The sequence below is a fragment of the Engraulis encrasicolus genome, chromosome 7 (genome assembly GCF_034702125.1).
Source record: "Engraulis encrasicolus isolate BLACKSEA-1 chromosome 7, IST_EnEncr_1.0, whole genome shotgun sequence".
Lineage (NCBI taxonomy): Eukaryota > Metazoa > Chordata > Actinopteri > Clupeiformes > Engraulidae > Engraulis > Engraulis encrasicolus.
In genome coordinates this window covers 43756857-43765223 of record NC_085863.1, presented here as the reverse complement: position 1 = coordinate 43765223, position 8367 = coordinate 43756857, and the positions used below count along the sequence as shown (strand labels likewise).

Below are 8367 nucleotides of genomic sequence, written 5' to 3'. Positions count from 1 at the left end.
CAGATAACTAGCGCAAACGTGCCAAGATATATTGTATTCTCAAAAAAAACGCTTGTGTTGTGCCATGGCTTATACGGTGATGACGTTTGAGATTGTAAATTTACGGGCCACTCGTAAGGCCCATAAGCTTAGATGTGTCTATGGTAAGGCCGACCTGACGAGATAGCTGCCTACTGAGGTTTGATTGGATATGGACATTGTTTATTTCAGAAGGAAAATGTTTGGAGTGGAATTGTTTGAAAGACAATCTTGGGACAATTTTGCTCTTTGGGGTCTTCGTGCCAACCATGCCAGCTATCGTAGGGTGCTCTGGGAACTTCTTAGATCTGTTTACTGTATACAGAAATACGCATTTTGTTTACATAAAATCCCTTGTCATTTCACCACTAGGTTTGAAACCCAGACAGCACGAAGCATCTTGCCGACGTCAAAATCAGATCAACAGACAGGGACATCAGCCTTCTCTTGGGAATAGGCCAGATATGCCAGAACAAGAAATGGTAAGTCTATCACTAGGCTACATAAGATCCATAACAAAATATTATTACCATTACATGAGCCTCACTGGATACTTTTATAATATATGTGCAGCTGTGTGTCAATGGTTGGTATGCAGTGTCGCTGTTTTTTTTTTTTTTTTTTTTTTACATTTTATGTACTGTTTGTCTCTTGTTTCTGTGCTGTTTCAGATGCTGACATTACTACCCCTGTACTTCAACCCCTCTGCTGCCACTGGGTCCTCAACGAGAAAATAAACTGATTCCCCCCCCCCAATCCATTCCTTTTTCCACCGTCACATCACACCATGCCTATGCACATTAACACCACCAATGAGCCTAGAAAACTAGGACAACAGTGAAGATGAATTTAGAAACCGCTTCCACGTATTGTACTATTTCTGAAAAAGCATTGGTATTGGCCTTCTATCTCCACGTAGCCATATCAAAAAACCTGCCTAAAAAAAAAACAATTTTGTCGTGTTTCCGCTTAAAAAGGAATTTAGAAACCGCTTCCACGTATTGTACTATTTCTGAAAAAGCATTGGTATTGGCCTTCTATCTCCATGTAGCCATATCAAAAAACCTGCCTAAAAAAAAAAACTATTTTGTCGTGTTTCCGCTTAAAAAGGAGAACAAAATATCCACATGTAAAATTATCCTGCTACGTGGAAATGGCACCTTACTAAATAAATAACAACTGCATAGTTATTCTGTTCAATTTATGAGTAACTATGTAAATTATGATTAACTTTTTGGCTGATATGGGACACTGCATGAAAAGAGGAATTTGTGGATGAGTTTTGCACCTTAAATTGCCTCATACCTCAAGCCACAGCATTTGCGGCTCCCCCATGCCCCCCTCCCATCCCTTTCTTAGAAGAGCCTTTAATATGTAAATGCCAGTGATCAGGTCGGGAGCTGCCCCAGTCAATTTCAAGTGGGGTGGGGTGGGGTGAGGTCAGGTGGGTGGGAGGGAGTGGGGGGTCGGCAGGCCTGTTTCTAGGATTTTGGGGTCCCTAGGCAACGGGATTGTTGGGGGCCCAAGGGCATTTTTTGGCCTTTTACTAAAATGTGTGTGTCTGTGTGCGTGTGTGTGTGTGTATGTTTTTTCACGCTGCCCAGTGGTGTTTTTCAGAATCACTAACCATTAAACCAGGGGTAGGGAACCTATGTCTCGAGGGCCCTTGAGGCGGTTTTTAAATCCGGCCCCTGATATCATTATAATGTTTTGCAACTTCACATGAAATAGGCCTATGACATATTTTGCAGGCCTAAAGGAATCTTAGAAATTACATTTCCAATGCAATTAAGTTATATTCAGGGGACCTAGAAAAGGTGGGGACTGTTTTAAAGGTGTCTACCTTTAAAGATGTCTATATGTCTATATAGGCCTAAAGGTGTCTATATAGGCCTAAATTTTATGGGGAAATCCTGATTTGTGTTCATAGTACGGCCCCCGGAGGATTTTATGACCATGGTAGGAATTTGAAGTGGCCCCTCGAATGAAAAAGGTTCCCCACCCCTGCATAAACCTTTCTACTAGCCACAGCTTTGCTGTCAGTACATTTTATTATGATACTATAAGCTCAGAAATTAAGTTGATCAAACAATTCGATCTGTGCTATAAACATTTAAATGAACCTACAGAATAGGCTATCAAAATAGAATCATCTGAATGATCTTTCTTGGACATAGGCCTACATTTTGAAGTGACCCTTCGAATTAAAAAGGTTCCTCTGCTGCTTTTGAGGAAAAACATCAATGTGCTTGGCCACTCTGTTTTTTTTTAAATGGTATTCTGAACTAAAGCAAGGATTGTTCAAGTTAGTTGAAAATAGACCGTCTCTGGTTAAATTAGTTCTACACCAAGCCTTTAGGTGGCAGTAAAACTAATTGGCACAATGCGAATTCCACACACAAGCCACAAAGAAGCCATCAGCCGCGGTCAACAACAACTTCCTGATTGAACAGAACCACGTGTTGTCTGTGTGGTTTACAAGTTTCTTGGCGATATGGGGGAAAAGTTCCTCACATACCAACGGAAAATGGGCGTCATATACATGTAAGTACATTTTACTCAACTGTGGTTTAAAGTTTCAGTACTCAAGAGCGATTGAATAGCTCCTCTGAACACAGATCCGCCATTGCTAAGTTATGGCACAGCCGTTTTACATAGCTGGTAGCTCTGACTACACTAGTTGCTGCTGTACGCTAGTAAATTCTGATGACTTGCGAGCATCGTAATGACAAAATGCTGTGGTGAAACGGTGAATATGTTAAGTATACTTGTTGATGGTAAATTGTTTGACATTGCTCGTTCTCAGTTGCCTTTCCCCTGCCTAAAGATAGACAAAGGCTACCGTTAGCATGCTATTGCGTTAGCTCATCAACTAGATTCTGGGCACTGCTCATTTTTCACGTCTGCCCGGTATTTCGCTGATGAACTAACGCTTAGACGCCTTGCCAATGTATTTTACAGCGGCAAAAATGCATCTAGGCGACGTTGGAAAGACTGGTGTGCCGTCTGGGTATGTTGGTTTTCAGTGCTGGGCAGTAGCGAAGCGACTAATTTAATTACATTCTCTAGTAGCTTGGTCGTAGCGTCACTACTATGTATCGAGTAGCTAACATCCCTGTAGTAATGCTATTTTTCCTCAAGTAGCGACGTTTTTGTCCCCCATCGATTTTACTCAATGGTTTTTGTTTTACTTTCTCTATCCTGAAACCTAGGCAGTCACACAGGGGTTCCAAGACCCACCGGCGTAAAATCAAGTCAAAGGTGGGATATAATTTAGTTCCATGCTACTTTGAAACGGTGGTAGATGGACACTCCCAACTGAGATCGCTCCCGGACGTGCAGTCCCACCCGATTATATTTCACGTATTATCATACACTGCCACATACAAGCAATTTAGGGTTAGGTTTAGGGTCAAGGTTAGGGTTAGAGTTAGAAACAAAGAACTAACATCAAAAAGATAACTAGCTCCGTTATATGGCGGTGGGACCGATAGTCTGGCTAGTGGGAGCGAGCCGACAGGGGAGCGTCCTGCGTTGGGAGCGTCAATCAGGGAATCGTTCTCAGTAACGCGAGCCCAATGTATCAGCGCGAGCTCAATGTCGACCAGAGTGGTCAAGTTGAGCACGCCACCCCGAAATCAATGTGAAATACCCTGCCATTTGCAAACAGTAGGCAACCTGTCCTTAAAAAGTATGGGTCCTCAAAACAGCACTTGTTGCACAAATATGTGTAGATGGCCTCTTCAAGAAATTGAAATTATGTATGGTCACTTTTTCTTATTGTTTCACGTGGAGGTCTACTGACCTTGTCTAAATAATGTAGGCTAGTTTATGTCCATGTATTATATTAGGACCCAAGGTTAATGGGTTATTCTATTTACCATGTTTTCACAGGCTGCTGTCTCATAATATGGCGAAGACGAGTCACCTGAAGGCCTAACTCGCCATAGAAGACTGAAAGAATGTAAGATTAACTTCTTTGTGACCAATATGACTTGCTCATTGATGCATGTCAATATGAGGTGCATGGCAAAGTATTTAATTTAGGAGCTGTATACCGGTAAACAACAGGGTGTTCTTTTTCAGGGTATTCTTTTTTATAGAACTGAACAGGTCATTTATTTGTTATCCTTGTTTTTGAAGTGTCCTGCAGGATGCTGTGTCCTGCAATCCTGTGTACTGTGCTACAGACGCATGTGGAGGTCAACCCAAAATGGGCACAGTCTCACCGCAGAAGAGTGAAAGAGGGTAAGCTTAACCTATAGCCTACGTCAGGGTCGGGGAACGTTTCTCATTCGAAGGGCCGCTTCAAATTCATCCGAGGGGCCGTAAAAGTCCTCCAAGGGCCGTACTATGAACACAAACCAGGATTTTCCCTTTCACTTTAGACCTATATTGAAGGCAGCCACATTTTAAACACCACCTTCTCCAGTTTCCCAGAATATAACTTAATTGTATTGCAAATGTATTTTCTAAGATTCCATTACAAAATATGTCATATTTCATGTGAAGCTGAATAGCATTAAAATTATATCGGGGGGCCAGATAAAACTGCCTCAAGGGTCGCAAACGGCCCTAGAGACATAGGTTCCCCACCCCTGGCCTACATTGTCAATATGACTTGTGCTACTTTATAGATAAGTAATCAATGCTGTGCATTGCTATGTTTTGATTTATTTTCTTACATCCTACAGATCCTGGCAGGGAGACGGTAGTGTCCTGCAGAATGGTGATGGGCCAATCTTACAAGAGACCACAGAAAACTGATATAGTGTAAGATTATCCCTGTTGGGCTCAATAGGTCTTGCTTATTGACATATTTGCTATGTCAATATGAGGTGCATGGTTAAGTATTTATTTGTCTCGCTTCTAGGAACTATAGAAACAACAGTGCCTGCTGCAGTATAATGAGGACACCCTGAGCAGAGAGCTCCAATAGACCCAGGTCCAGTGTCTTGGCAGGGTGAAATGGCACTGATATGGGTATGTACTAATGTCAGTTAAAATGAATGAATTAATTAATTCTCATATCTGAATAATGTGAACACTGGATTTACCACACACACACACACACCCTAGGCCTAGATGATTTGGACCCAAGGTTACTTTTACCACAGCTCTGGCACATCAATTTTCATTTGTTTAATAACTGGTCAGGTAATTTATTCATTCCCCTTGTTTGTTTTTTTGTTTTTTTTGTAGTGTCCTGCAGGATGCTGTGTCCTGCAATCCTGTGTGCTGTGCTACAGACGCGTGTGGAGGTCAACCCAAAATGGGCACAGTCTCACCACAGAAGAGTGAAAGAGGGTAAGCTTAACCTATAGCCTACGTCAGTGGTGGGGAACCTTTCTCATTCGAAGGGCCAATTCAAATTCATCCGAGGGGCCGTAAAAGTTCTCCAAGGGCCGTACTATGAACACAAACCAGGATTTTCCCCTTCACTTTAGACCTATATTGAAGGCAGCCACATTTAAACAAACACCACCTTCTTCAGCTTCCCTGAATTGTTAATATGTAAGTGTTGAGTGTTAATGTTAAAGGAACAGTCCACCATTTTTCACATATATGGAGTATTTACATGCATGAATGTGCATTTCATTTTGGTCTGTTTTCATTATCTAGTTTAACAGTATAGTATAGCGTTTCTCGTCTCCAGTTGGCCACAGCAGCTCCCATATGGCTCAGTTCTGATTGGCCAATTGGAGATGAGAAACGCAGGCGGGGGCAATATCGCCCTATTTTACGCAGCATTGCGTTGGGGGCTATATCAAAGCTATTGAAAGTATTGTGTCATGTTCTGTCTGTAATTGACAAAAAAATGAGATTGGAATTGACGACTGTATCAGCTGTCAGGTCATGTCTCAGGATTGTGTATTTAGTAGCTCCTCTCTTTTTGCAGCTTTAAAACTTAAGGCCACCGCTATGGAGGGAGCGGCTGCAACCGCCACCAGCGCAGCAGCTGCCCAACAAGATCGACCCTCCGATTCCTCCACCTCCTCTTCAAGTGACTCGGAGCCAGAGAGGAAGAGAAAGAAGAGGAACAAGAGAGACAGGAAAAAGAGAGAGAAGAAGAGGAAGAAGGACAAGCACAGACAGACAGAAGGAGAGAACTTGCTAACACTTGCACCCTATTGCGGAGCTCGCCTTCAGGTGGGCACATGCAGAAAATTGAACAGCTTAATGATTAACAACGATAGAACCTGAACAAGGACTGCCTGCTTACCATTTTTTTTTTTTTTAATCTTTTTGAAATATCTAGCAGGTCCCCCTTTCTTTTCAGTTGCTGTATCTCCTGCATGTGCCCACCTGATTCACACTGTGTGGCACAGTCCTTGGTGAAGTTAAATAAACTATCACCAGGAAGATATGTCTCCCTAATTTCCATGTAATCATCAGGGCTGACCGTTGCAAGCTCCGCAATAGGGGCTTGGTTGCAGATGGTATTTCTGTCGATCGGAATTTTTTCGTACGCCGCCGTCTTGCTTAAACCCTTTCTCACCAGCCTGACCACCTCCATATAGCGGGGGGCTAGCGGGAGCTGTCTGTAAAATATCTGTATTTTGTTTGTATATTTTACAGTATCACCGCGGAAGGGCCTCTGCTACATGGCGAAGAAAAAAATAGGTCTTTGGCATTTTAGGGATAAGAAACGAGCGGAGGTGTCCCATCCTGTGGCTGGTGAGGAGAAGAGGACGGGAGAATCTTATCCCAATTGTGGTCAAGCATGTGCGTCCAGGAGCCACCCTGATCAGTGATGAGTGGCGAGCATACAGAGGCGCATTAGCTGCCATTGGCTACACTCACTTCACTGTTAACCATTCAAGATGGTTTGTTGATCCAAACAGTGGGGCCCATACACAGCACCTTGAGAGGGGTTACTGCCACACTTATTGTGTGTGTGTGTGTGTGTGTGTGTGTGTGTGTGTGTGTGTGTGTGTGTGTGTGTGTGTGTGTGTGTGTGTGTGTGTGTGTGAGACAATATGTGAAGGCCTATGACTTGCTTTCATAATAATAAAAAGTTATTGCTCTCTGTCTGGTGCTTTGATTGTATTTAAAAGTTCAGAAAATACACTACATCAAAATAGGCCTATGTAATGAGTTATGTGTTATAATGCTGTGACTTCACTTGGCGGGGGAGTTAATGATTGGGAAGGTTGTTAATGATTGATTAGTTGACTGTATAGAAATGGTTGATTACACACTTGTTTTCAGTATAGTAATCATGTGTTAAGTTAACACATGATTACTATACTGAAAACAAGTGTGTTAACCTATCATAATGTCATGGCTTTACTTAAGGTGGCCAAGAAAACGTGAATGAATATTGTAGTAATCATGAGCACACATGATCATGTAATGACTTTACTTGGGGTGGCAAAGACAACATGAATTCATAGTATACTACGATGTCAATGATATGTAATATATTAGGCTAAACATTAGGCTGGTCATTGGCTGATATAACCAGAAGGTATCAGATGCATGTGTGGGCACAATCACGTCACTGGGTAGTCTAAGTATGATTATCAGTTTTGAGAAGTGGTGACTTGGCGTTTGGCCTACTACAAGGGCCTATTAATATAATAGCCTAGCCTATATTTGGTTATGGTTTCAACTGAACTACGTTTATACATTATAAAGAAGTAAGGTCATTGAAATCGTGAAAAAAAACTGACTAAATGTGGAAGTCGTCGCTGCAGCGCCACAGAAACTCCTTCGGCTGGCTCCCTTCAGGGCGTTGGTGATGGCTGGCTAATGACCACACATCGGAACGAGAGACACCCTAAATAAGCCGCTAAAAGAATGCAGATAGTGGGAAACGAAACGTTACATTAAGACGGGAGCAGGTAATAAGAATGAAACGTGACTCCCTGTGTTTGCGGGAAGGGGGTGTAGGCTACTATGATGGCCTGGAGAGGTTGCTTCAAGTCCGCAGGTGACGAAGGAAGTGTCGAACCCCCAGCTACGAACGCCACAGCCGCTGTTCCTGACAATGCTCTGTAGCTTCTCTGAAGTTGCCCATTGCCATAAGGTCTGGTTGAGATGACTGGCTCCACACGGCGAGGATTGTTATGCACATTGGCAATGGGCTGATTATTTCGGCTGGTCATCATAGAAATCCACACTAGTAGCCTAAATGTAGGCTAGGCCAGGGTTTTCCAAACTGTGGTCCGTGCACCCCTGGGGTTGCGCAGCCTGCCATAAGGTGGTGCGCGAGCTGAATAGAGCAATGGTGAGAGTTTTTATACAGCATCAATGAACTTTAAGTAGTTTTTAATTGTACGGTGAATTGTATGCTGGAAGGGTCCATTTGAAGTGCAGTTTAACTCCAAGACTTGGAAAAGAGGA

At 42.8% G+C, this 8367-nt stretch overlaps 1 long non-coding RNA gene across 3 annotated transcripts; it reads left to right on the top strand.

The window, feature by feature from the left end:
- The first annotated feature begins 2479 nt into the window (after positions 1 to 2479).
- On the top strand, positions 2480 to 7048 carry LOC134452211 (uncharacterized). Of its 3 annotated transcripts, none has more exons than XR_010035395.1 (8): positions 2480 to 2562; positions 3231 to 3279; positions 3913 to 3982; positions 4162 to 4266; positions 4713 to 4791; positions 4892 to 5001; positions 5221 to 5325; positions 6598 to 7048. It is a non-coding gene; the product is annotated as an uncharacterized LOC134452211 (long non-coding RNA). The 3 variants fall into 3 exon arrangements; XR_010035396.1 differs by lacking the exon at positions 6598 to 7048 and adding an exon at positions 5918 to 6003; XR_010035397.1 differs by lacking the exon at positions 3231 to 3279.
- Positions 7049 to 8367: the final 1319 nt, after the last annotated feature.